Source organism: Ambystoma mexicanum, chromosome 11 (assembly GCF_040938575.1).
Source record: "Ambystoma mexicanum isolate Mex_15411 chromosome 11, UKY_AmexF1_1, whole genome shotgun sequence".
NCBI lineage: Eukaryota > Metazoa > Chordata > Amphibia > Caudata > Ambystomatidae > Ambystoma > Ambystoma mexicanum.
In genome coordinates this window covers 821,781,222-821,806,784 of record NC_090934.1, presented here as the reverse complement: position 1 = coordinate 821,806,784, position 25,563 = coordinate 821,781,222, and the positions used below count along the sequence as shown (strand labels likewise).

Here is a 25,563-nt window from a genome sequence, read left to right as displayed (position 1 = left end):
CACGCTACGTGGGCTTTGTAAAGCATACCTCTGCCATTTGCATGGCCTCCTAGCGCTGTCAATATTTTCGTGTAATCGCTGAATGCTGCACTGTCCTGGGAACTCTAGGTGTGACTAAAGGATATATGCTGGGGCCCCGAAAGGGGGTCGGCAGTCTAGTGGCAATGCCCATCACTTTGCAGTTTGGGTTTGTGAGTTCAGGTACCGGTCTGGTGTCGGAAACCTGTAAGCGCCCTCCCAATCAACTGTCGGTCCTGGATTGTGAGGATTTCCCCTTATACTGGTCTCAGTAGACACATTTCCATTTTACTTTTTCACTCTCGCATTGCCTATTTCTCTCTCTCTCATAGTTACATTATAGACAAGAGAGACATTGTCAGCGAGAGGGCTTCACAGCACCTTCCCCCCTTTCCCTAAGTGCATTGCAAGGGGCTCTGGGAGGCGTGCACATTTGTCTGAAACACAAAGATCCACTGGCAATAAAAAGCGTAGGTCCCTAGTTTGCATTTCTTAGAATTTGAGGTGACACTCAGAGTTGTCTCGGGCGTGACTGTACCTTTCATAGGAGATGTGCTAATCCCCAAACCCTCTTCCTTCGTCCCAGTAATCTGTCTTAGTGCCTCTAGCAAGTTGTTTTCTGAAACAAAGCTTACCTGAACATCCTGTAAAATTGGTAACTTTTCAGGAGCAGTACAGTGCAGTATATAGCATTCCTGTTGCACACAGCATCTAGATCCAAAAATTGCTTACTCTACCCCAGAAATTAGAATTCACCCAGTCAAACAGAGGGATCTATAAAGAGCATGGCAAGTAATTAACATAAGCTACTTCCCCCAAGTTCTCTTGGTGCACTCTGCTGCCCACTTTTAACAGAAGAATGCAACTGCAGGTCTTGCTTCTCAGCAAGGTACCTACATATAGAATCCTTGGTGCACTCTTGCTAAATCTGCTGGAATGTGTCTTCTATTGTGCACAAGGTGGTTGTGTATTTGGGGACTCAGGGAAGCAAGGGAGCAGTCTAATGCACTGCAGTGCTAAGAGAGGCATGCCTTTTTCAGAAAAAAGTTCAGGTTTTCTGCCAATCAGAAAAAAATAGCAATGCAATCAGGCCAAAGGCAGAACACACATGCCAGTGAGTCTCTGTGGCGCAATTGGTTAGCGCGTTCGGCTGTTAACCGAAAAGACGCAGCTGTTTTGGGCACAAAGACACAGAGTGTTCCACTCAGTAAACCTGAGTCATTTCTCCCGTGTTCTCTGGGTTCAGCCTACTGTCCCCTTTTAACACAAGTGCGCAACTGTGGCTTTCTCCTCATAGCAAGTTATGCCTACACAGAGGGCATTTGGTGCACTGTTGATGGGCTCTGTCCTCTACTAAATCCCCTGTGTTTGTGGATTACGGGAGGTAGGGAAGTGCTTGATACCCTGATTTGCTGTGGGAAATAGAGCTATTTTAGAAATATTTTCAGGTTGCCTGGGGAGCATAAGCAAACACCACACCAATCAGGCCCCAGTGTAAGCACTGCATGAGTCTCTGTGGCGCAATCGGTTAGCGCGTTCGGCTGTTAACCAAAAGGTTGGTGGTTCAAGCCCGCCCAGGGACGGCGCATTTTGGCTCAAAAATTCAGCGTGACCAACTATGGACTTCTGTTTACCTCTCGCAGGTCTCGTCTGCTGACGTCCAAAAAATCCAATAAACTGCAAGCAATTCTTCTCGCTTGCTTTAGTTTTTCAAAACTTGCCATTCAATTCATAAACATCAAGACTTCATGGGAAGGGTTTGGCTGCAGCGTGTACTGATGCACAGAAGGAAGCTATCCTAGCCAGTCTACTTAAAGAAGCAATGAGGCTCTGCAGGTGCATGTACGTCTCCTACCTTTATTCTGTCATCAGACACACCAGGTGGACTGGCACAAGGACCTCGTGGCGCAATGGTAGCTCGTCTGACTCCAGATCAGAAGGTTTCGTGTTCAAGTCACGTCGGGGTCATATTTGCTTTTCCCACTCTGAAATATAAAATTGCTCTTCAGTATCTCGTTATTTCAACCTGACTGCATCTTTGTGCTCTGGGCCTAGTTGTTCTGGCGTTTCGAATGTAAACTTTGCAGCAGGGAAGTATCATATTGACAGACACCCATGAAGGACATGGTCAACCTTTAAAGCAGGCCAATCTCTATGTTTTACTGGATGCAGCAGAAGTATTTCCTCTTTACCATCTCTTCAAGTGGGCCTGACTGATGTGCTGTTTTGTGCACGCTACGTGGGCTTTGTAAAGCATACCTCTGCCATTTGCATGGCCTCCTAGCGCTGTCAATATTTTCGTGTAATCGCTGAATGCTGCACTGTCCTGGGAACTCTAGGTGTGACTAAAGGATATATGCTGGGGCCCCGAAAGGGGGTCGGCAGTCTAGTGGCAATGCCCATCACTTTGCAGTTTGGGTTTGTGAGTTCAGGTACCGGTCTGGTGTCGGAAACCTGTAAGCGCCCTCCCAATCAACTGTCGGTCCTGGATTGTGAGGATTTCCCCTTATACTGGTCTCAGTAGACACATTTCCATTTTACTTTTTCACTCTCGAATTGCCTATTTCTCTCTCTCTCATAGATACATTATAGACAAGAGAGACATTGTCAGCGAGAGGGCTTCACAGCACCTTCCCCCATTTCCCTAAGTGCATTGCAAGGGGCTCTGGGAGGCGTGCACATTTGTCTGAAACACAAAGATCCACTGGCAATAAAAAGCGTAGGTCCCTAGTTTGCATTTCTTAGAATTTGAGGTGACACTCAGAGTTGTCTCGGGCGTGACTGTACCTTTCATAGGAGATGTGCTAATCCCCAAACCCTCTTCCTTTGTCCCAGTAATCTGTCTTAGTGCCTCTAGCAAGTTGTTTTCTGAAACAAAGCTTACCTGAACATCCTGTAAAATTGGTAACTTTTCAGTAGCAGTACAGTGCAGTATATAGCATTCCTGTTGCGCACAGCATCTAGATCCAAAAATTGCTTACTCTACCCCAGAAATTAGAATTCACCCAGTCAAACAGAGGGATCTATAAAGAGCATGGCAAGTAGTTAACATAAGCTACTTCCCCCAAGTTCTCTTGGTGCACTCTGCTGCCCTCTTTTAACAGAAGAATGCAACTGCAGGTCTTGCTTCTCAGCAAGGTACCTACATATAGATTCCTTGGTGCACTCTTGCTAAATCTGCTGGAATGTGTCTTCTATTGTGCCCAGGGTGGTTGTGTATTTGGGGACTCAGGGAAGCAAGGGAGCAGTCTAATGCACTGCAGTGCTAAGAGAGGCATGCCTTTTTCAGAAAAAAGTTCAGGTTTTCTGCCAATCAGAAAAAAATAGCAATGCAATCAGGCCAAAGGCAGAACACACATGCCAGTGAGTCTCTGTGGCGCAATTGGTTAGCGCGTTCGGCTTTTAACTGAAAAGACGCTGCTGTTTTTGGCACAAAGACACAGAGTGTTCCACTCAGTAAACCTGAGTCATTTCTCCCGTGTTCTCTGGGTTCAGCCTACTGTCCCCTTTTAACACAAGTGCGCAACTGTGGCTTTCTCCTCATAGCAAGTTATGCCTATACAGAGGACATTTGGTGCACTGTTGATGGGCTCTGTCCTCTACTAAATCCCCTGTGTTTGTGGATTAGGGGAGGTAGGGAAGTGCTTGATACCCTAATTTGCTGTGGGAAAAAGAGCTATTTTAGAAATATTTTCAGGTTGCCTGGGAAGCATAAGCAAACAGCACACCAATCAGGCCCCTGTGTGAGAACTGCATGAGTCTCTGTGGCGCAATCGGTTAGCGCGTTCGGCTGTTAACCGAAAGGTTGGTGGTTCAAGCCCACCCAGGGACGGTGCATTTTGGCTCAAAAATTCAGCATGACCAACTATGAACTTCTGTTTACCTCTCGCAGGTCTCGTCTGCTGACGTCCAAAAAATCCAATAAACTGCAAGCAATTCTTCTCGCTTGCTTTAGTTTTTCAAAACTTGCCATTCAATTCATAAACATCAAGACTTCATGCGAAGGGTTTGGCTGCAGCGTGTACTGATGCACAGAAGGAAGCTATCCTAGCCAGTCTACTTAAAGAAGCAATGAGGCTCTGCAGGTGCATGTACGTCTCCTACCTTTATTCTGTCATCAGACACACCAGGTGGAGTGCCGCATGGACCTCGTGGCGCAATGGTAGCGCGTCTGACTCCAGATCCGAAGGTTTCGTGTTCAAATCACGTCGGGCTCATATTTGCTTTTCCCACTCTGAAATATAAAATTGCTCTTCAGTATCTCGTTATTTCAACCTGACTGCATCTTTGTGCTCTGGGCCTAGTTGTTCTGGCGTTTCGAATGTAAACTTTGCAGCAGGGAAGTATCATATTGACAGACACCCATGAAGGACATGGTCAAGCTTTAAAGCAGGCCAATCTCTATGTTTTACTGGATGCAGCAGAAGTATTTCCTCTTTACCATCTCTTCAAGTGGGCCTGACTGATGTGCTGTTTTGTGCACGCTACGTGGGCTTTGTAAAGCATACCTCTGCCATTTGCATGGCCTCCTAGCGCTGTCAATATTTTCGTGTAATCGCTGAATGCTGCACTGTCCTGGGAACTCTAGGTGTGACTAAAGGATATATGCTGGGGCCCCGAAAGGGGGTCGGCAGTCTAGTGGCAATGCCCATCACTTTGCAGTTTGGGTTTGTGAGTTCAGGTACCGGTCTGGTGTCGGAAACCTGTAAGCGCCCTCCCAATCATCTGTCGGTCCTGGATTGTGAGGATTTCCCCTTATACTGGTCTCAGTAGACACATTTCCATTTTACTTTTTCACTCTCGCATTGCCTATTTCTCTCTCTCTCATAGATACATTATAGACAAGAGAGACATTGTCAGCGAGAGGGCTTCACAGCACCTTCCCCCATTTCCCTAAGTGCATTGCTAGGGGCTCTGGGAGGCGTGCACATTTGTCTGAAACACAAAGATCCACTGGCAATAAAAAGCGTAGGTCCCTAGTTTGCATTTCTTAGAATTTGAGGTGACACTCAGAGTTGTCTCGGGCGTGACTGTACCTTTCATAGGAGATGTGCTAATCCCAAAACCCTCTTCCTTTGTCCCAGTAATCTGTCTTAGTGCCTCTAGCAAGTTGTTTTCTGAAACAAAGCTTACCTGAACATCCTGTAAAATTGGTAACTTTTCAGTAGCAGTACAGTGCAGTATATAGCATTCCTATTGCGCACAGCATCTAGATCCAAAAGCTGCTTACTCTACCCCAGAAATTAGAATTCACCCAGTCAAACAGAGGGATCTATAAAGAGCATGGCAAGTAGTTAACATAAGCTACTTCCCCCAAGTTCTCTTGGTGCACTCTGCTGCCCTCTTTTAACAGAAGAATGCAACTGCAGGTCTTGCTTCTCAGCAAGGTACTTACATATAGAATCCTTGGTGCACTCTTGCTAAATCTGCTGGAATGTGTCTTCTATTGTGCCCAAGGTGGTTGTGTATTTGGGGACTCAGGGAAGCAAGGGAGCAGTCTAATGCACTGCAGTGCTAAGAGAGGCATGCCTTTTTCAGAAAAAAGTTCAGGTTTTCTGCCAATCAGAAAAAAATAGCAATGCAATCAGGCCAAAGGCAGAACACACATGCCAGTGAGTCTCTGTGGCGCAATTGGTTAGCGCGTTCGGCTGTTAACCGAAAAGATGCTGCTGTTTTTGTCACAAAGACACAGAGTGTTCCACTCAGTAAACCTGAATCATTTCTCCCGTGTTCTCTGGGTTCAGCCTACTGTCCCCTTTTAACACAAGTGCGCAACTGTGGCTTTCTCCTCATAGCAAGTTATGCCTATACAGAGGACATTTGGTGCACTGTTGATGGGCTCTGTCCTCTACTAAATCCCCTGTGTTTGTGGATTAGGGGAGGTAGGGAAGTGCTTGATACCCTGATTTGCTTTGGGAAATAGAGTTATTTTAGAAATATTTTCAGGTTGCCTAGGAAGCATAAGCAAACAGCACACCAATCAGGCCCCTCTGTAAGAACTGCATGAGTCTCTGTGGCGCAATCGGTTAGCGCGTTCAGCTGTTAACCGAAAGGTTGGTGGTTCAAGCCCACCCAGGGACGGTGCATTTTGGCTCAAAAATTCAGCATGACCAACTATGGACTTCTGTTTACCTCTCGCAGGTCTCGTCTGCTGACGTCCAAAAAATCCAATAAACTGCAAGCAATTCTTCTCGCTTGCTTTAGTTTTTCAAAACTTGCCATTCAATTCATAAACATCAAGACTTCATGGGAAGGGTTTGGCTGCAGCGTGTACTGATGCACAGAAGGAAGCTATCCTAGCCAGTCTACTTAAAGAAGCAATGAGGCTCTGCAGGTGCATGTACGTCTCCTACCTTTATTCTGTCATCAGACACACCAGGCGGATTGCCACAAGGACCTCGTGGCGCAATGGTAGCGCGTCTGACTCCAGATCAGAAGGTTGTGTGTTCAAATCACGTCGGGGGCATATTTGCTTTTCCCACTCTGAAATACAAAATTGCTCTTCAGTATCTCGTTATTTCAACCTGACTGCATCTTTGTGCTCTGGGCCTAGTTGTTCTGGCGTTTCGAATGTAAGCTTTGCAGCAGGGAAGTATCATATTGACAGACACCCATGAAGGACATGGTCAACCTTTAAAGCAGGCCAATCTCTATGTTTTACTGGATGCAGCAGAAGTATTTCCTCTTTACCATCTCTTCAAGTGGGCCTGACTGATGTGCTGTTTTGTGCACGCTACGTGGGCTTTGTAAAGCATACCTCTGCCATTTGCATGGCCTCCTAGCGCTGTCAATATTTTCGTGTAATCGCTGAATGCTGCACTGTCCTGGGAACTCTAGGTGTGACTAAAGGATATATGCTGGGGCCCCGAAAGGGGGTCGGCAGTCTAGTGGCAATGCCCATCACTTTGCAGTTTGGGTTTGTGAGTTCAGGTACCGGTCTGGTGTCGGAAACCTGTAAGCGCCCTCCCAATCAACTGTCGGTCCTGGATTGTGAGGATTTCCCCTTATACTGGTCTCAGTAGACACATTTCCATTTTACTTTTTCACTCTCGCATTGCCTATTTCTCTCTCTCTCATAGATACATTATAGACAAGAGAGACATTGTCAGCGAGAGGGCTTCACAGCACCTTCCCCCATTTCCCTAAGTGCATTGCAAGGGGCTCTGGGAGGCGTGCACATTTGTCTGAAACACAAAGATCCACTGGCAATAAAAAGCGTAGGTCCCTAGTTTGCATTTCTTAGAATTTGAGGTGACACTCAGAGTTGTCTCGGGCGTGACTGTACCTTTCATAGGAGATGTGCTAATCCCCAAACCCTCTTCCTTTGTCCCAGTAATCTGTCTTAGTGCCTCTAGCAAGTTGTTTTCTGAAACAAAGCTTACCTGAACATCCTGTAAAATTGGTAACTTTTCAGTAGCAGTACAGTGCAGTATATAGCATTCCTGTTGCGCACAGCATCTAGATCCAAAAATTGCTTACTCTACCCCAGAAATTAGAATTCACCCAGTCAAACAGAGGGATCTATAAAGATCATGGCAAGTAGTTAACATAAGCTACTTCCCCCAAGTTCTCTTGGTGCACTCTGCTGCCCTCTTTTAACAGAAGAATGCAACTGCAGGTCTTGCTTCTCAGCAAGATACCTACATATAGAAACCTTGGTGCACTCTTGCTAAATCTGCTGGAATGTGTCTTCTATTGTGCCCAAGGTGGTTGTGTATTTGGGGACTCAGGGAAGCAAGGGAGCAGTCTAATGCACTGCAGTGCTAAGAGAGGCATGCCTTTTTCAGAAAAAAGTTCAGGTTTTCTGCCAATTAGAAAAAAATAGCAATGCAATCAGGCCAAAGGCAGAACACACATGCCAGTGAGTCTCTGTGGCGCAATTGGTTAGCGCGTTCGGCTGTTAACCGAAAAGACGCTGCTGTTTTTGGCACAAAGACACAGAGTGTTCCACTCAGTAAACCTGAGTCATTTCTCCCGTGTTCTCTGGGTTCAGCCTACTGTCCCCTTTTAACACAAGTGCGCAACTGTGGCTTTCTCCTCATAGCAAGTTATGCCTACACAGAGGACATTTGGTGCACTGTTGATGGGCTCTGTCCTCTACTAAATCCCCTGTGTTTGTGGATTAGGGGAGGTAGGGAAGTGCTTGATATCCTGATTTGCTGTGGGAAATAGAGCTATTTTAGAAATATTTTCAGGTTGCCAGGGAAGCATAAGCAAACAGCACACCAATCAGGCCCCAGTGTAAGCACTGCATGAGTCTCTGTGGCGCAATCGTTTAGCGTGTTCGGCTGTTAACCGAAAGGTTGGTGGTTCAAGCCCACCCAGGGACGATGCATTTTGGCTCAAAAATTCAGCATGACCAACTATGAACTTCTGTTTACCTCTCGCAGGTCTCGTCTGCTGACGTCCAAAAAATCCAATAAACTGTAAGCAATTCTTCTCGCTTGCTTTAATTTTTCAAAACTTGCCATTCAATTCATAAACATCAAGACTTCATGGGAAGGGTTTGGCTGCAGCGTATACTGATGCACAGAAGGAAGATATCCTAGCCAGTCTACCTAAAGAAGCAATGAGGCTCTGCAGGTGCATGTACGTCTCCTACCTTTATTCTGTCATCAGACACACCAGGTGGACTGCCACAAGGACCTCGTGGCGCAATGGTAGCGTGTCTGACTCCAGATCAGAAGGTTGCGTGTTCAAATCACGTCGGGGTCATATTTGCTTTTCCCACTCTGAAATATAAAATTGCTCTTCAGTATCTCGTTATTTCAACCTGACTGCATCTTTGTGCTCTGGGCCTAGTTGTTCTGGCGTTTCGAATGTAAGCTTTGCAGCAGGGAAGTATCATATTGACAGACACCCATGAAGGACATGGTCAACCTTTAAAGCAGGCCAATCTCTATGTTTTACTGGATGCAGCAGAAGTATTTCATCTTTACCATCTCTTCAAGTGGGCCTGACTGATGTGCTGTTTTGTGCACGCTACGTGGGCTTTGTAAAGCATACCTCTGCCATTTGCATGGCCTCCTAGCGCTGTCAATATTTTCGTGTAATCGCTGAATGCTGCACTGTCCTGGGAACTCTAGGTGTGACTAAAGGATATATGCTGGGGCCCCGAAAGGGGGTCGGCAGTCTAGTGGCAATGCCCATCACTTTGCAGTTTGGGTTTGTGAGTTCAGGTACCGGTCTGGTGTCGGAAACCTGTAAGCGCCCTCCCAATCAACTGTCGGTCCTGGATTGTGAGGATTTCCCCTTATACTGGTCTCAGTAGACACATTTCCATTTTACTTTTTCACTCTCGCATTGCCTATTTCTCTCTCTCTCATAGTTACATTATAGACAAGAGAGACATTGTCAGCGAGAGGGCTTCACAGCACCTTCCCCCCTTTCCCTAAGTGCATTGCAAGGGGCTCTGGGAGGCGTGCACATTTGTCTGAAACACAAAGATCCACTGGCAATAAAAAGCGTAGGTCCCTAGTTTGCATTTCTTAGAATTTGAGGTGACACTCAGAGTTGTCTCGGGCGTGACTGTACCTTTCATAGGAGATGTGCTAATCCCCAAACCCTCTTCCTTCGTCCCAGTAATCTGTCTTAGTGCCTCTAGCAAGTTGTTTTCTGAAACAAAGCTTACCTGAACATCCTGTAAAATTGGTAACTTTTCAGGAGCAGTACAGTGCAGTATATAGCATTCCTGTTGCACACAGCATCTAGATCCAAAAATTGCTTACTCTACCCCAGAAATTAGAATTCACCCAGTCAAACAGAGGGATCTATAAAGAGCATGGCAAGTAATTAACATAAGCTACTTCCCCCAAGTTCTCTTGGTGCACTCTGCTGCCCACTTTTAACAGAAGAATGCAACTGCAGGTCTTGCTTCTCAGCAAGGTACCTACATATAGAATCCTTGGTGCACTCTTGCTAAATCTGCTGGAATGTGTCTTCTATTGTGCACAAGGTGGTTGTGTATTTGGGGACTCAGGGAAGCAAGGGAGCAGTCTAATGCACTGCAGTGCTAAGAGAGGCATGCCTTTTTCAGAAAAAAGTTCAGGTTTTCTGCCAATCAGAAAAAAATAGCAATGCAATCAGGCCAAAGGCAGAACACACATGCCAGTGAGTCTCTGTGGCGCAATTGGTTAGCGCGTTCGGCTGTTAACCGAAAAGACGCAGCTGTTTTGGGCACAAAGACACAGAGTGTTCCACTCAGTAAACCTGAGTCATTTCTCCCGTGTTCTCTGGGTTCAGCCTACTGTCCCCTTTTAACACAAGTGCGCAACTGTGGCTTTCTCCTCATAGCAAGTTATGCCTACACAGAGGGCATTTGGTGCACTGTTGATGGGCTCTGTCCTCTACTAAATCCCCTGTGTTTGTGGATTACGGGAGGTAGGGAAGTGCTTGATACCCTGATTTGCTGTGGGAAATAGAGCTATTTTAGAAATATTTTCAGGTTGCCTGGGGAGCATAAGCAAACACCACACCAATCAGGCCCCAGTGTAAGCACTGCATGAGTCTCTGTGGCGCAATCGGTTAGCGCGTTCGGCTGTTAACCAAAAGGTTGGTGGTTCAAGCCCGCCCAGGGACGGCGCATTTTGGCTCAAAAATTCAGCGTGACCAACTATGGACTTCTGTTTACCTCTCGCAGGTCTCGTCTGCTGACGTCCAAAAAATCCAATAAACTGCAAGCAATTCTTCTCGCTTGCTTTAGTTTTTCAAAACTTGCCATTCAATTCATAAACATCAAGACTTCATGGGAAGGGTTTGGCTGCAGCGTGTACTGATGCACAGAAGGAAGCTATCCTAGCCAGTCTACTTAAAGAAGCAATGAGGCTCTGCAGGTGCATGTACGTCTCCTACCTTTATTCTGTCATCAGACACACCAGGTGGACTGCCACAAGGACCTCGTGGCGCAATGGTAGCTCGTCTGACTCCAGATCAGAAGGTTTCGTGTTCAAGTCACGTCGGGGTCATATTTGCTTTTCCCACTCTGAAATATAAAATTGCTCTTCAGTATCTCGTTATTTCAACCTGACTGCATCTTTGTGCTCTGGGCCTAGTTGTTCTGGCGTTTCGAATGTAAACTTTGCAGCAGGGAAGTATCATATTGACAGACACCCATGAAGGACATGGTCAACCTTTAAAGCAGGCCAATCTCTATGTTTTACTGGATGCAGCAGAAGTATTTCCTCTTTACCATCTCTTCAAGTGGGCCTGACTGATGTGCTGTTTTGTGCACGCTACGTGGGCTTTGTAAAGCATACCTCTGCCATTTGCATGGCCTCCTAGCGCTGTCAATATTTTCGTGTAATCGCTGAATGCTGCACTGTCCTGGGAACTCTAGGTGTGACTAAAGGATATATGCTGGGGCCCCGAAAGGGGGTCGGCAGTCTAGTGGCAATGCCCATCACTTTGCAGTTTGGGTTTGTGAGTTCAGGTACCGGTCTGGTGTCGGAAACCTGTAAGCGCCCTCCCAATCAACTGTCGGTCCTGGATTGTGAGGATTTCCCCTTATACTGGTCTCAGTAGACACATTTCCATTTTACTTTTTCACTCTCGAATTGCCTATTTCTCTCTCTCTCATAGATACATTATAGACAAGAGAGACATTGTCAGCGAGAGGGCTTCACAGCACCTTCCCCCATTTCCCTAAGTGCATTGCAAGGGGCTCTGGGAGGCGTGCACATTTGTCTGAAACACAAAGATCCACTGGCAATAAAAAGCGTAGGTCCCTAGTTTGCATTTCTTAGAATTTGAGGTGACACTCAGAGTTGTCTCGGGCGTGACTGTACCTTTCATAGGAGATGTGCTAATCCCCAAACCCTCTTCCTTTGTCCCAGTAATCTGTCTTAGTGCCTCTAGCAAGTTGTTTTCTGAAACAAAGCTTACCTGAACATCCTGTAAAATTGGTAACTTTTCAGTAGCAGTACAGTGCAGTATATAGCATTCCTGTTGCGCACAGCATCTAGATCCAAAAATTGCTTACTCTACCCCAGAAATTAGAATTCACCCAGTCAAACAGAGGGATCTATAAAGAGCATGGCAAGTAGTTAACATAAGCTACTTCCCCCAAGTTCTCTTGGTGCACTCTGCTGCCCTCTTTTAACAGAAGAATGCAACTGCAGGTCTTGCTTCTCAGCAAGGTACCTACATATAGATTCCTTGGTGCACTCTTGCTAAATCTGCTGGAATGTGTCTTCTATTGTGCCCAGGGTGGTTGTGTATTTGGGGACTCAGGGAAGCAAGGGAGCAGTCTAATGCACTGCAGTGCTAAGAGAGGCATGCCTTTTTCAGAAAAAAGTTCAGGTTTTCTGCCAATCAGAAAAAAATAGCAATGCAATCAGGCCAAAGGCAGAACACACATGCCAGTGAGTCTCTGTGGCGCAATTGGTTAGCGCGTTCGGCTTTTAACTGAAAAGACGCTGCTGTTTTTGGCACAAAGACACAGAGTGTTCCACTCAGTAAACCTGAGTCATTTCTCCCGTGTTCTCTGGGTTCAGCCTACTGTCCCCTTTTAACACAAGTGCGCAACTGTGGCTTTCTCCTCATAGCAAGTTATGCCTATACAGAGGACATTTGGTGCACTGTTGATGGGCTCTGTCCTCTACTAAATCCCCTGTGTTTGTGGATTAGGGGAGGTAGGGAAGTGCTTGATACCCTGATTTGCTGTGGGAAAAAGAGCTATTTTAGAAATATTTTCAGGTTGCCTGGGAAGCATAAGCAAACAGCACACCAATCAGGCCCCTGTGTGAGAACTGCATGAGTCTCTGTGGCGCAATCGGTTAGCGCGTTCGGCTGTTAACCGAAAGGTTGGTGGTTCAAGCCCACCCAGGGACGGTGCATTTTGGCTCAAAAATTCAGCATGACCAACTATGAACTTCTGTTTACCTCTCGCAGGTCTCGTCTGCTGACGTCCAAAAAATCCAATAAACTGCAAGCAATTCTTCTCGCTTGCTTTAGTTTTTCAAAACTTGCCATTCAATTCATAAACATCAAGACTTCATGCGAAGGGTTTGGCTGCAGCGTGTACTGATGCACAGAAGGAAGCTATCCTAGCCAGTCTACTTAAAGAAGCAATGAGGCTCTGCAGGTGCATGTACGTCTCCTACCTTTATTCTGTCATCAGACACACCAGGTGGAGTGCCGCATGGACCTCGTGGCGCAATGGTAGCGCGTCTGACTCCAGATCCGAAGGTTTCGTGTTCAAATCACGTCGGGCTCATATTTGCTTTTCCCACTCTGAAATATAAAATTGCTCTTCAGTATCTCGTTATTTCAACCTGACTGCATCTTTGTGCTCTGGGCCTAGTTGTTCTGGCGTTTCGAATGTAAACTTTGCAGCAGGGAAGTATCATATTGACAGACACCCATGAAGGACATGGTCAAGCTTTAAAGCAGGCCAATCTCTATGTTTTACTGGATGCAGCAGAAGTATTTCCTCTTTACCATCTCTTCAAGTGGGCCTGACTGATGTGCTGTTTTGTGCACGCTACGTGGGCTTTGTAAAGCATACCTCTGCCATTTGCATGGCCTCCTAGCGCTGTCAATATTTTCGTGTAATCGCTGAATGCTGCACTGTCCTGGGAACTCTAGGTGTGACTAAAGGATATATGCTGGGGCCCCGAAAGGGGGTCGGCAGTCTAGTGGCAATGCCCATCACTTTGCAGTTTGGGTTTGTGAGTTCAGGTACCGGTCTGGTGTCGGAAACCTGTAAGCGCCCTCCCAATCATCTGTCGGTCCTGGATTGTGAGGATTTCCCCTTATACTGGTCTCAGTAGACACATTTCCATTTTACTTTTTCACTCTCGCATTGCCTATTTCTCTCTCTCTCATAGATACATTATAGACAAGAGAGACATTGTCAGCGAGAGGGCTTCACAGCACCTTCCCCCATTTCCCTAAGTGCATTGCTAGGGGCTCTGGGAGGCGTGCACATTTGTCTGAATCACAAAGATCCACTGGCAATAAAAAGCGTAGGTCCCTAGTTTGCATTTCTTAGAATTTGAGGTGACACTCAGAGTTGTCTCGGGCGTGACTGTACCTTTCATAGGAGATGTGCTAATCCCAAAACCCTCTTCCTTTGTCCCAGTAATCTGTCTTAGTGCCTCTAGCAAGTTGTTTTCTGAAACAAAGCTTACCTGAACATCCTGTAAAATTGGTAACTTTTCAGTAGCAGTACAGTGCAGTATATAGCATTCCTATTGCGCACAGCATCTAGATCCAAAAGCTGCTTACTCTACCCCAGAAATTAGAATTCACCCAGTCAAACAGAGGGATCTATAAAGAGCATGGCAAGTAGTTAACATAAGCTACTTCCCCCAAGTTCTCTTGGTGCACTCTGCTGCCCTCTTTTAACAGAACAATGCAACTGCAGCTCTTGCTTCTCAGCAAGGTACCTACATATAGAATCCTTGGTGCACTCTTGCTAAATCTGCTGGAATGTGTCTTCTATTGTGCCCAGGGTGGTTGTGTATTTGGGGACTCAGGGAAGCAAGGGAGCAGTCTAATGCACTGCAGTGCTAAGAGAGGCATGCCTTTTTCAGAAAAAAGTTCAGGTTTTCTGCCAATCAGAAAAAAATAGCAATGCAATCAGTCCAAAGGCAGAACACACATGCCAGTGAGTCTCTGTGGCGCAATTGGTTAGCGCGTTCGGCTGTTAACCGAAAAGACGCTGCTGTTTTGGGCACAAAGACACAGAGTGTTCCACTCAGTAAACCTGAGTCATTTCTCCCGTGTTCTCTGGGTTCAGCCTACTGTCCCCTTTTAACACAAGTGCGCAACTGTGGCTTTCTCCTCATTGCAAGTTATGCCTACACAGAGGACATTTGGTGCACTGTTGATGGGCTCTGTCCTCTACTAAATCCCCTGTGTTTGTGGATTAGGGGAGGTAGGGAAGTGCTTGATACCCTGATTTGCTGTGGGAAAAAGAGCTGTTTTAGAAATATTTTCAGGTTGCCTGGGAAGCATAAGCAAACAGCACACCAATCAGGCCCCAGTGTAAGCACTGCATGAGTCTCTGTGGTGCAATCAGTTAGCGCGTTCGGCTGTTAACCGAAAGGTTGGTGGTTCAAGCCCACCCAGGGACGATGCATTTTGGCTCAAAAATTCAGCATGACCAACTATGAACTTCTGTTTACCTCTCGCAGGTCTCGTCTGCTGACGTCCAAAAAATCCAATAAACTGTAAGCAATTCTTCTCGCTTGCTTTAGTTTTTCAAAACTTGCCATTCAATTCATAAACATCAAGACTTCATGGGAAAGGTTTGGCTGCAGCGTGTACTGATGCACAGAAGGAAGCTATCCTAGCCAGTCTACTTAAAGAAGCAATGAGGCTCTGCAGGTGCATGTACGTCTCCTACCTTTATTCTGTCATCAGACACACCAGGTGGAGTGCCGCATGGACCTCGTGGCGCAATGGTAGCGCGTCTGACTCCAGATCCGAAGGTTTCGTGTTCAAATCACGTCGGGCTCATATTTGCTTTTCCCACTCTGAAATATAAAATTGCTCTTCAGTATCTCGTTATTTCAACCTGACTGCATCTTTGTGCTCTGGGCCTAGTTGTTCTGGCGTTTCGAATGTAAACTTTGCAGCAGGGAAGTATCATATTGACAGACACCCATGAAGGACATGGTCAAGCTTTAAAGCAGGCCAATCTCTATGTTTTACTGGATGCAGCAGAAGTATTTCCTCTTTACCATCTCTTCAAGTGGGCCTGACTGATGTGCTGTTTTGTGCACGCTACGTGGGCTTTGTAAAGCATACCTCTGCCATTTGCATGGCCTCCTAGCGCTGTCAATATTTTCGTGTAATCGCTGAATGCTGCACTGTCCTGGGAACTCTAGGTGTGACTAAAGGATATATGCTGGGGCCCCGAAAGGGGGTCGGCAGTCTAGTGGCAATACCCATCACTTTGCAGTTTGGGTTTGTGAGTTCAGGTACCGGTCTGGTGTCGGAAACCTGTAAGCGCCCTCCCAATCATCTGTCGGTCCTGGATTGTGAGGATTTCCCCTTATACTGGTCTCAGTAGACACATTTCCATTTTACTTTTTCACTCTCGCATTGCCTATTTCTCTCTCTCTCATAGATACATTATAGACAAGAGAGACATTGTCAGCGAGAGGGCTTCACAGCACCTTCCCCCATTTCCCTAAGTGCATTGCTAGGGGCTCTGGGAGGCGTGCACATTTGTCTGAAACACAAAGATCCACTGGCAATAAAAAGCGTAGGTCCCTAGTTTGCATTTCTTAGAATTTGAGGTGACACTCAGAGTTGTCTCGGGCGTGACTGTACCTTTCATAGGAGATGTGCTAATCCCAAAACCCTCTTCCTTTGTCCCAGTAATCTGTCTTAGTGCCCCTAGCAAGTTGTTTTCTGAAACAAAGCTTACCTGAACATCCTGTAAAATTGGTAACTTTTCAGTAGCAGTACAGTGCAGTATATAGCATTCCTGTTGCGCACAGCATCTAGATCCAAAAGCTGCTTACTCTACCCCAGAAATTAGAATTCACCCAGTCAAACAGAGGGATCTATAAAGAGCATGGCAAGTAGTTAACATAAGCTACTTCCCCCAAGTTCTCTTGGTGCACTCTGCTGCCCTCTTTTAACAGAAGAATGCAACTGCAGCTCTTGCTTCTCAGCAAGGTACCTACATATAGAATCCTTGGTGCACTCTTGCTAAATCTGCTGGAATGTGTCTTCTATTGTGCCCAGGGTGGTTGTGTATTTGGGGACTCAGGGAAGCAAGGGAGCAGTCTAATGCACTGCAGTGCTAAGAGAGGCATGCCTTTTTCAGAAAAAAGTTCAGGTTTTCTGCCAATCAGAAAAAAATAGCAATGCAATCAGTCCAAAGGCAGAACACACATGCCAGTGAGTCTCTGTGGCGCAATTGGTTAGCGCGTTCGGCTGTTAACCGAAAAGACGCTGCTGTTTTGGGCACAAAGACACAGAGTGTTCCACTCAGTAAACCTGAGTCATTTCTCCCGTGTTCTCTGGGTTCAGCCTACTGTCCCCTTTTAACACAAGTGCGCAACTGTGGCTTTCTCCTCATTGCAAGTTATGCCTACACAGAGGACATTTGGTGCACTGTTGATGGGCTCTGTCCTCTACTAAATCCCCTGTGTTTGTGGATTAGGGGAGGTAGGGAAGTGCTTGATACCCTGATTTGCTGTGGGAAAAAGAGCTGTTTTAGAAATATTTTCAGGTTGCCTGGGAAGCATAAGCAAACAGCACACCAATCAGGCCCCAGTGTAAGCACTGCATGAGTCTCTGTGGCGCAATCGGTTAGCGCGTTCGGCTGTTAACCGAAAGGTTGGTGGTTCAAGCCCACCCAGGGACGATGCATTTTGGCTCAAAAATTCAGCATGACCAACTATGGACTTCTGTTTACCTCTCGCAGGTCTCGTCTGCTGACGTCCAAAAAATCCAATAAACTGCAAGCAATTCTTCTCGCTTGCTTTAGTTTTTCAAAACTTGCCATTCAATTCATAAACATCAAGACTTCATGGGAAGGGTTTGGCTGCAGCGTGTACTGATGCACAGAAGGAAGCTATCCTAGCCAGTCTACTTAAAGAAGCAATGAGGCTCTGCAGGTGCATGTACGTCTCCTACCTTTATTCTGTCATCAGACACACCAGGTGGAGTGCCGCATGGACCTCGTGGCGCAATGGTAGCGCGTCTGACTCCAGATCCGAAGGTTTCGTGTTCAAATCACTTCGGGCTCATATTTGCTTTTCCCACTCTGAAATATAAAATTGCTCTTCAGTATCTCGTTATTTCAACCTGACTGCATCTTTGTGCTCTGGGCCTAGTTGTTCTGGCGTTTCGAATGTAAACTTTGCAGCAGGGAAGTATCATATTGACAGACACCCATGAAGGACATGGTCAAGCTTTAAAGCAGGCCAATCTCTATGTTTTACTGGATGCAGCAGAAGTATTTCCTCTTTACCATCTCTTCAAGTGGGCCTGACTGATGTGCTGTTTTGTGCACGCTACGTGGGCTTTGTAAAGCATACCTCTGCCATTTGCATGGCCTCCTAGCGCTGTCAATATTTTCGTGTAATCGCTGAATGCTGCACTGTCCTGGGAACTCTAGGTGTGACTAAAGGATATATGCTGGGGCCCCGAAAGGGGGTCGGCAGTCTAGTGGCAATGCCCATCACTTTGCAGTTTGGGTTTGTGAGTTCAGGTACCGGTCTGGTGTCGGAAACCTGTAAGCGCCCTCCCAATCATCTGTCGGTCCTGGATTGTGAGGATTTCCCCTTATACTGGTCTCAGTAGACACATTTCCATTTTACTTTTTCACTCTCGCATTGCCTATTTCTCTCTCTCTCATAGATACATTATAGACAAGAGAGACATTGTCAGCGAGAGGGCTTCACAGCACCTTCCCCCATTTCCCTAAGTGCATTGCTAGGGGCTCTGGGAGGCGTGCACATTTGTCTGAAACACAAAGATCCACTGGCAATAAAAAGCGTAGGTCCCTAGTTTGCATTTCTTAGAATTTGAGGTGACACTCAGAGTTGTCTCGGGCGTGACTGTACCTTTCATAGGAGATGTGCTAATCCCAAAACCCTCTTCCTTTGTCCCAGTAATCTGTCTTAGTGCCCCTAGCAAGTTGTTTTCTGAAACAAAGCTTACCTGAACATCCTGTAAAATTGGTAACTTTTCAGTAGCAGTACAGTGCAGTATATAGCATTCCTGTTGCGCACAGCATCTAGATCCAAAAGCTGCTTACTCTACCCCAGAAATTAGAATTCACCCAGTCAAACAGAGGGATCTATAAAGAGCATGGCAAGTAGTTAACATAAGCTACTTCCCCCAAGTTCTCTTGGTGCACTCTGCTGCCCTCTTTTAACAGAAGAATGCAACTGCAGCTCTTGCTTCTCAGCAAGGTACCTACATATAGAATCCTTGGTGCACTCTTGCTAAATCTGCTGGAATGTGTCTTCTATTGTGCCCAGGGTGGTTGTGTATTTGGGGACTCAGGGAAGCAAGGGAGCAGTCTAATGCACTGCAGTGCTAAGAGAGGCATGCCTTTTTCAGAAAAAAGTTCAGGTTTTCTGCCAATCAGAAAAAAATAGCAATGCAATCAGTCCAAAGGCAGAACACACATGCCAGTGAGTCTCTGTGGCGCAATTGGTTAGCGCGTTCGGCTGTTAACCGAAAAGACGCTGCTGTTTTGGGCACAAAGACACAGAGTGTTCCACTCAGTAAACCTGAGTCATTTCTCCCGTGTTCTCTGGGTTCAGCCTACTGTCCCCTTTTAACACAAGTGCACAACTGTGGCTTTCTCCTCATTGCAAGTTATGCCTACACAGAGGACATTTGGTGCACTGTTGATGGGCTCTGTCCTCTACTAAATCCCCTGTGTTTGTGGATTAGGGGAGGTAGGGAAGTGCTTGATACCCTGATTTGCTGTGGGAAAAAGAGCTGTTTTAGAAATATTTTCAGGTTGCCTGGGAAGCATAAGCAAACAGCACACCAATCAGGCCCCAGTGTAAGCACTGCATGAGTCTCTGTGGCGCAATCGGTTAGCGCGTTCGGCTGTTAACCGAAAGGTTGGTGGTTCAAGCCCACCCAGGGACGATGCATTTTGGCTCAAAAATTCAGCATGACCAACTATGGACTTCTGTTTACCTCTCGCAGGTCTCGTCTGCTGACGTCCAAAAAATCCAATAAACTGCAAGCAATTCTTCTCGCTTGCTTTAGTTTTTCAAAACTTGCCATTCAATTCATAAACATCAAGACTTCATGGGAAGGGTTTGGCTGCAGCGTGTACTGATGCACAGAAGGAAGCTATCCTAGCCAGTCTACCTAAAGAAGCAATGAGGCTCTGCAGGTCCATGTACGTCTCCTACCTGTATTCTGTCATCAGACACACCAGGTGGAGTGCCGCATGGACCTCGTGGCGCAATGGTAGCGCGTCTGACTCCAGATCCGAAGGTTTCGTGTTCAAATCACGTCGGGGTCATATTTGCTTTTCCCACTCTGAAATATAAAATTGCTCTTCAGTATCTCGTTATTTCAACCTGACTGCATCTTTGTGCTCTGGGCCTAGTTGTTCTGGCGTTTCGAATGTAAACTTTGCAGCAGGGAAGTATCATATTGACAGACACCCATGAAGGACATGGTCAAGCTTTAAAGCAGGCCAATCTCTATGTTTTACTGGATGCAGCAGAAGTATTTCCTCTTTACCATCTCTTCAAGTGGGCCTGACTGATGTGCTGTTTTGTGCACGCTACGTGGGCTTTGTAAAGCATACCTCTGCCATTTGCATGGCCTCCTAGCGCTGTCAATATTTTCGTGTAATCGCTGAATGCTGCACTGTCCTGGGAACTCTAGGTGTGACTAAAGGATATATGCTGGGGCCCCGAAAGGGGGTCGGCAGTCTAGTGGCAATTCCCATCACCTTGCAGTTTGGGTTTGTGAGTTCAGGTACCGGTCTGGTGTCGGAAACCTGTAAGCGCCCTCCCAATCAACTGTCGGTCCTGGATTGTGAGGATTTCCCCTTATACTGGTCTCAGTAGACACATTTCCATTTTACTTTTTCACTCTCGCATTGCCTATTTCTCTCTCTCTCATAGATACATTATAGACAAGATAGACATTGTCAGCGAGAGGGCTTCACAGCACCTTCCCCCATTTCCCTAAGTGCATTGCTAGGGGCTCTGGGAGGCGTGCACATTTGTCTGAAACGCAAAGATCCACTGGCAATAAAAAGCGTAGGTCCCTAGTTTGCATTTCTTAGAATTTGAGGTGACACTCAGAGTTGTCTCGGGCGTGACTGTACCTTTCATAGGAGATGTGCTAATCCCAAAACCCTCTTCCTTTGTCCCAGTAATCTGTCTTAGTGCCTCTAGCAAGTTGTTTTCTGAAACAAAGCTTACCTGAACATCCTGTAAAATTGGTAACTTTTCAGTAGCAGTACAGTGCAGTATATAGCATTCCTGTTGCGCACAGCATCTAGATCCAAAAGCTGCTTACTCTACCCCAGAAATTAGAATTCACCCAGTCAAACAGAGGGATCTATAAAGAGCATGGCAAGTAGTTAACATAAGCTACTTACCCCAAGTTCTCTTGGTGCACTCTGCTGCCCTCTTTTAACAGAAGAATGCAACTGCAGCTCTTGCTTCTCAGCAAGGTACCTACATATAGAATCCTTGGTGCACTCTTGCTAAATCTGCTGGAATGTGTCTTCTATTGTGCTCAAGGTGGTTGTGTATTTGGGGACTCAGGGAAGCAAGGGAGCAGTCTAATGCACTGCAGTGCTAAGAGAGGCATGCCTTTTTCAGAAAAAAGTTCAGGTTTTCTGCCAATCAGAAAAAAATAGCAATGCAATCAGGCCAAAGGCAGAACACACATGCCAGTGAGTCTCTGTGGCGCAATTGGTTAGCGCGTTCGGCTGTTAACCGAAAAGACGCTGCTGTTTTGGGCACAAAGACACAGAGTGTTCCACTCAGTAAACCTGAGTCATTTCTCCCGTGTTCTCTGGGTTCAGCCTACTGTCCCCTTTTAACACAAGTGCGCAACTGTGGCTTTCTCCTCATAGCAAGTTATGCCTACACAGAGGGCATTTGGTGCACTGTTGATGGGCTCTGTCCTCTACTAAATCCCCTGTGTTTGTGGATTAGGGGAGGTAGGGAAGTGCTTGATACCCTGATTTGCTGTGGGAAATAGAGCTATTTTAGAAATATTTTCAGGTTGCCTGGGAAGCATAAGCAAACAGCACACCAATCAGGCCCCAGTGTAAGCACTGCATGAGTCTCTGTGGCGCAATCGGTTAGCGTGTTCGGCTGTTAACGGAAAGGTTGGTGGTTCAAGCCCACCCAGGGACGATGCATTTTGGCTCAAAAATTCAGCATGACCAACTATGAACTTCTGTTTACCTCTCGCAGGTCTCGTCTGCTGACGTCCAAAAAATCCAATAAACTGTAAGCAATTCTTCTCGCTTGCTTTAGTTTTTCAAAACTTGCCATTCAATTCATAAACATCAAGACTTCATGGGAAGGGTTTGGCTGCAGCGTGTACTGATGCACAGAAGGAAGCTATCCTAGCCAGTCTACCTAAAGAAGCCATGAGGCTCTGCAGGTGCATGTACGTCTCCTACCTTTATTCTGTCATCAGACACACCAGGTGGACTGCCACAAGGACCTCGTGGCGCAATGGTAGCGCGTCTGACTCCAGATCAGAAGTTGCATGTTCAAATCACGTCGGGGTCATATTTGCTTTTCCCACTCTGAAATACAAAATTGCTCTTCAGTATCTCGTTATTTCAACCTGACTGCATCTTTGTGCTCTGGGCCTAGTTGTTCTGGCGTTTCGAATGTAAACTTTGCAGCAGGGAAGTATCATATTGACAGACACCCATGAAGGACATGGTCAACCTTTAAAGCAGGCCAATCTCTATGTTTTACTGGATGCAGCAGAAGTATTTCCTCTTTACCATCTCTTCAAGTGGGCCTGACTGATGTGCTGTTTTGTGCACGCTACGTGGGCTTTGTAAAGCATACCTCTGCCATTTGCATGGCCTCCTAGCGCTGTCAATATTTTCGTGTAATCGCTGAATGCTGCACTGTCCTGGGAACTCTAGGTGTGACTAAAGGATATATGCTGGGGCCCCGAAAGGGGGTCGGCAGTCTAGTGGCAATGCCCATCACTTTGCAGTTTGGGTTTGTGAGTTCAGGTACCGGTCTGGTGTCGGAAACCTGTAAGCGCCCTCCCAATCAACTGTCGGTCCTGGATTGTGAGGATTTCCCCTTATACTGGTCTCAGTAGACACATTTCCATTTTACTTTTTCACTCTCGCATTGCCTATTTCTCTCTCTCTCATAGATACATTATAGACAAGAGAGACATTGTCAGCGAGAGGGCTTCACAGCACCTTCCCCCATTTCCCTAAGTGCATTGCAAGGGGCTCTGGGAGGCGTGCACATTTGTCTGAAACACAAAGATCCACTGGCAATAAAAAGCGTAGGTCCCTAGTTTGCATTTCTTAGAATTTGAGGTGACACTCAGAGTTGTCTCGGGCGTGACTGTACCTTTCATAGGAGATGTGCTAATCCCCAAACCCTCTTCCTTTGTCCCAGTAATCTGTCTTAGTGCCTCTAGCAAGTTGTTTTCTGAAACAAAGCTTACCTGAACATCCTGTAAAATTGGTAACTTTTCAGTAGCAGTACAGTGCAGTATATAGCATTCCTGTTGCGCACAGCATCTAGATCCAAAAATTGCTTACTCTACCCCAGAAATTAGAATTCACCCAGTCAAACAGAGGGATCTATAAAGATCATGGCAAGTAGTTAACATAAGCTACTTCCCCCAAGTTCTCTTGGTGCACTCTGCTGCCCTCTTTTAACAGAAGAATGCAACTGCAGGTCTTGCTTCTCAGCAAGGTACCTACATATAGAAACCTTGGTGCACTCTTGCTAAATCTGCTGGAATGTGTCTTCTATTGTGCCCAAGGTGGTTGTGTATTTGGGGACTCAGGGAAGCAAGGGAGCAGTCTAATGCACTGCAGTGCTAAGAGAGGCATGCCTTTTTCAGAAAAAAGTTCAGGTTTTCTGCCAATTAGAAAAAAATAGCAATGCAATCAGGCCAAAGGCAGAACACACATGCCAGTGAGTCTCTGTGGCGCAATTGGTTAGCGCGTTCGGCTGTTAACCGAAAAGACGCTGCTGTTTTTGGCACAAAGACACAGAGTGTTCCACTCAGTAAACCTGAGTCATTTCTCCCGTGTTCTCTGGGTTCAGCCTACTGTCCCCTTTTAACACAAGTGCGCAACTGTGGCTTTCTCCTCATAGCAAGTTATGCCTACACAGAGGACATTTGGTGCACTGTTGATGGGCTCTGTCCTCTACTAAATCCCCTGTGTTTGTGGATTAGGGGAGGTAGGGAAGTGCTTGATACCCTGAATTGCTGTGGGAAATAGAGCTATTTTAGAAATATTTTCAGGTTGCCAGGGAAGCATAAGCAAACAGCACACCAATCAGGCCCCTCTGTAAGAACTGCATGAGTCTCTGTGGCGCAATCGGTTAGCGCGTTCAGCTGTTAACCGAAAGGTTGGTGGTTCAAGCCCACCCAGGGACGGTGCATTTTGGCTCAAAAATTCAGTGTGACCAACTATGGACTTCTGTTTACCTCTCGCAAGTCTCGTCTGCTGACGTCCAAAAAATCCAATAAACTGCAAGCAATTCTTCTCGCTTGCTTTAGTTTTTCAAAACTTGCCATTCAATTCATAAACATCAAGACTTCATGGGAAGGGTTTGGCTGCAGCGTGTACTGATGCACAGAAGGAAGCTATCCTAGCCAGTCTAGCTAAAGAAGCAATGAGGCTCTGCATGTGCATGTACGTCTCCTACCTTTATTCTGTCATCAGACACACCAGGTGGACTGCCACAAGGACCTCGTGGCGCAATGGTAGCGCGTCTGACTCCAGATCAGAAGGTTGCGTGTTCAAATCACGTCGGGGTCATATTTGCTTTTCCCACTCTGAAATATAAAATTGCTCTTCAGTATCTCGTTATTTCAACCTGACTGCATCTTTGTGATCTGGGCCTAGTTGTTCTGGCGTTTCGAATGTAAGCTTTGCAGCAGGGAAGTATCATATTGACAGACACCCATGAAGGACATGGTCAACCTTTAAAGCAGGCCAATCTCTATGTTTTACTGGATGCAGCAGAAGTATTTCCTCTTTACCATCTCTTCAAGTGGGCCTGACTGATGTGCTGTTTTGTGCACGCTACGTGGGCTTTGTAAAGCATACCTCTGCCATTTGCATGGCCTCCTAGCGCTGTCAATATTTTCGTGTAATCGCTGAATGCTGCACTGTCCTGGGAACTCTAGGTGTGACTAAAGGATATATGCTGGGGCCCCGAAAGGGGGTCGGCAGTCTAGTGGCAATGGGCATCACTTTGCAGTTTGGGTTTGTGAGTTCAGGTACCGGTCTGGTGTCGGAAACCTGTAAGCGCCCTCCCAATCAACTGTCGGTCCTGGATTGTGAGGATTTCCCCTTATACTGGTCTCAGTAGACACATTTCCATTTTACTTTTTCACTCTCGCATTGCCTATTTCTCTCTCTCTCATAGTTACATTATAGACAAGAGAGACATTGTCAGCGAGAGGGCTTCACAGCACCTTCCCCCCTTTCCCTAAGTGCATTGCAAGGGGCTCTGGGAGGCGTGCACATTTGTCTGAAACACAAAGATCCACTGGCAATAAAAGGCGTAGGTCCCTAGTTTGCATTTCTTAGAATTTGAGGTGACACTCAGAGTTGTCTCGGGCGTGACTGTACCTTTCATAGGAGATGTGCTAATCCCCAAACCCTCTTCCTTTGTCCCAGTAATCTGTTTTAGTGCCTCTAGCAAGTTGTTTTCTGAAACAAAGCTTACCTGAACATCCTGTAAAATTGGTAACTTTTCAGTAGCAGTACAGTGCAGTATATAGCATTCCTGTTGCGCACAGCATCTAGATCCAAAAATTGCTTACTCTACCCCAGAAATTAGAATTCACCCAGTCAAACAGAGGGATCTATAAAGAGCATGGCAAGTAGTTAACATAAGC

The 25,563-nt window shown here is 46.3% G+C and overlaps 12 non-coding genes across 12 annotated transcripts; all 12 read left to right on the top strand.

Moving 5' to 3' along the window:
- The first annotated feature begins 1,527 nt into the window (after window positions 1-1,527).
- On the top strand, window positions 1,528-1,601 carry TRNAN-GUU (transfer RNA asparagine (anticodon GUU)). The gene has a single exon. It is a non-coding gene; the product is annotated as a tRNA-Asn (tRNA).
- Window positions 1,602-3,776: 2,175 nt separating this feature from the next.
- TRNAN-GUU (transfer RNA asparagine (anticodon GUU)) lies at window positions 3,777-3,850 on the top strand. The gene has a single exon. It is a non-coding gene; the product is annotated as a tRNA-Asn (tRNA).
- A 2,175-nt stretch (window positions 3,851-6,025) lies between these two features.
- On the top strand, window positions 6,026-6,099 carry TRNAN-GUU (transfer RNA asparagine (anticodon GUU)). The gene has a single exon. It is a non-coding gene; the product is annotated as a tRNA-Asn (tRNA).
- Window positions 6,100-6,412: 313 nt separating this feature from the next.
- TRNAW-CCA (transfer RNA tryptophan (anticodon CCA)) lies at window positions 6,413-6,484 on the top strand. Its single transcript has one exon. It is a non-coding gene; the product is annotated as a tRNA-Trp (tRNA).
- Window positions 6,485-8,661: 2,177 nt separating this feature from the next.
- On the top strand, window positions 8,662-8,733 carry TRNAW-CCA (transfer RNA tryptophan (anticodon CCA)). The gene has a single exon. It is a non-coding gene; the product is annotated as a tRNA-Trp (tRNA).
- A 1,790-nt stretch (window positions 8,734-10,523) lies between these two features.
- On the top strand, window positions 10,524-10,597 carry TRNAN-GUU (transfer RNA asparagine (anticodon GUU)). The gene has a single exon. It is a non-coding gene; the product is annotated as a tRNA-Asn (tRNA).
- A 2,175-nt stretch (window positions 10,598-12,772) lies between these two features.
- On the top strand, window positions 12,773-12,846 carry TRNAN-GUU (transfer RNA asparagine (anticodon GUU)). The gene has a single exon. It is a non-coding gene; the product is annotated as a tRNA-Asn (tRNA).
- A 4,424-nt stretch (window positions 12,847-17,270) lies between these two features.
- TRNAN-GUU (transfer RNA asparagine (anticodon GUU)) lies at window positions 17,271-17,344 on the top strand. The gene has a single exon. It is a non-coding gene; the product is annotated as a tRNA-Asn (tRNA).
- Window positions 17,345-19,519: 2,175 nt separating this feature from the next.
- On the top strand, window positions 19,520-19,593 carry TRNAN-GUU (transfer RNA asparagine (anticodon GUU)). The gene has a single exon. It is a non-coding gene; the product is annotated as a tRNA-Asn (tRNA).
- Window positions 19,594-22,155: 2,562 nt separating this feature from the next.
- TRNAW-CCA (transfer RNA tryptophan (anticodon CCA)) lies at window positions 22,156-22,226 on the top strand. Its single transcript has one exon. It is a non-coding gene; the product is annotated as a tRNA-Trp (tRNA).
- A 1,790-nt stretch (window positions 22,227-24,016) lies between these two features.
- Window positions 24,017-24,090, top strand: TRNAN-GUU (transfer RNA asparagine (anticodon GUU)). The gene has a single exon. It is a non-coding gene; the product is annotated as a tRNA-Asn (tRNA).
- A 313-nt stretch (window positions 24,091-24,403) lies between these two features.
- On the top strand, window positions 24,404-24,475 carry TRNAW-CCA (transfer RNA tryptophan (anticodon CCA)). Its single transcript has one exon. It is a non-coding gene; the product is annotated as a tRNA-Trp (tRNA).
- Window positions 24,476-25,563: the final 1,088 nt, after the last annotated feature.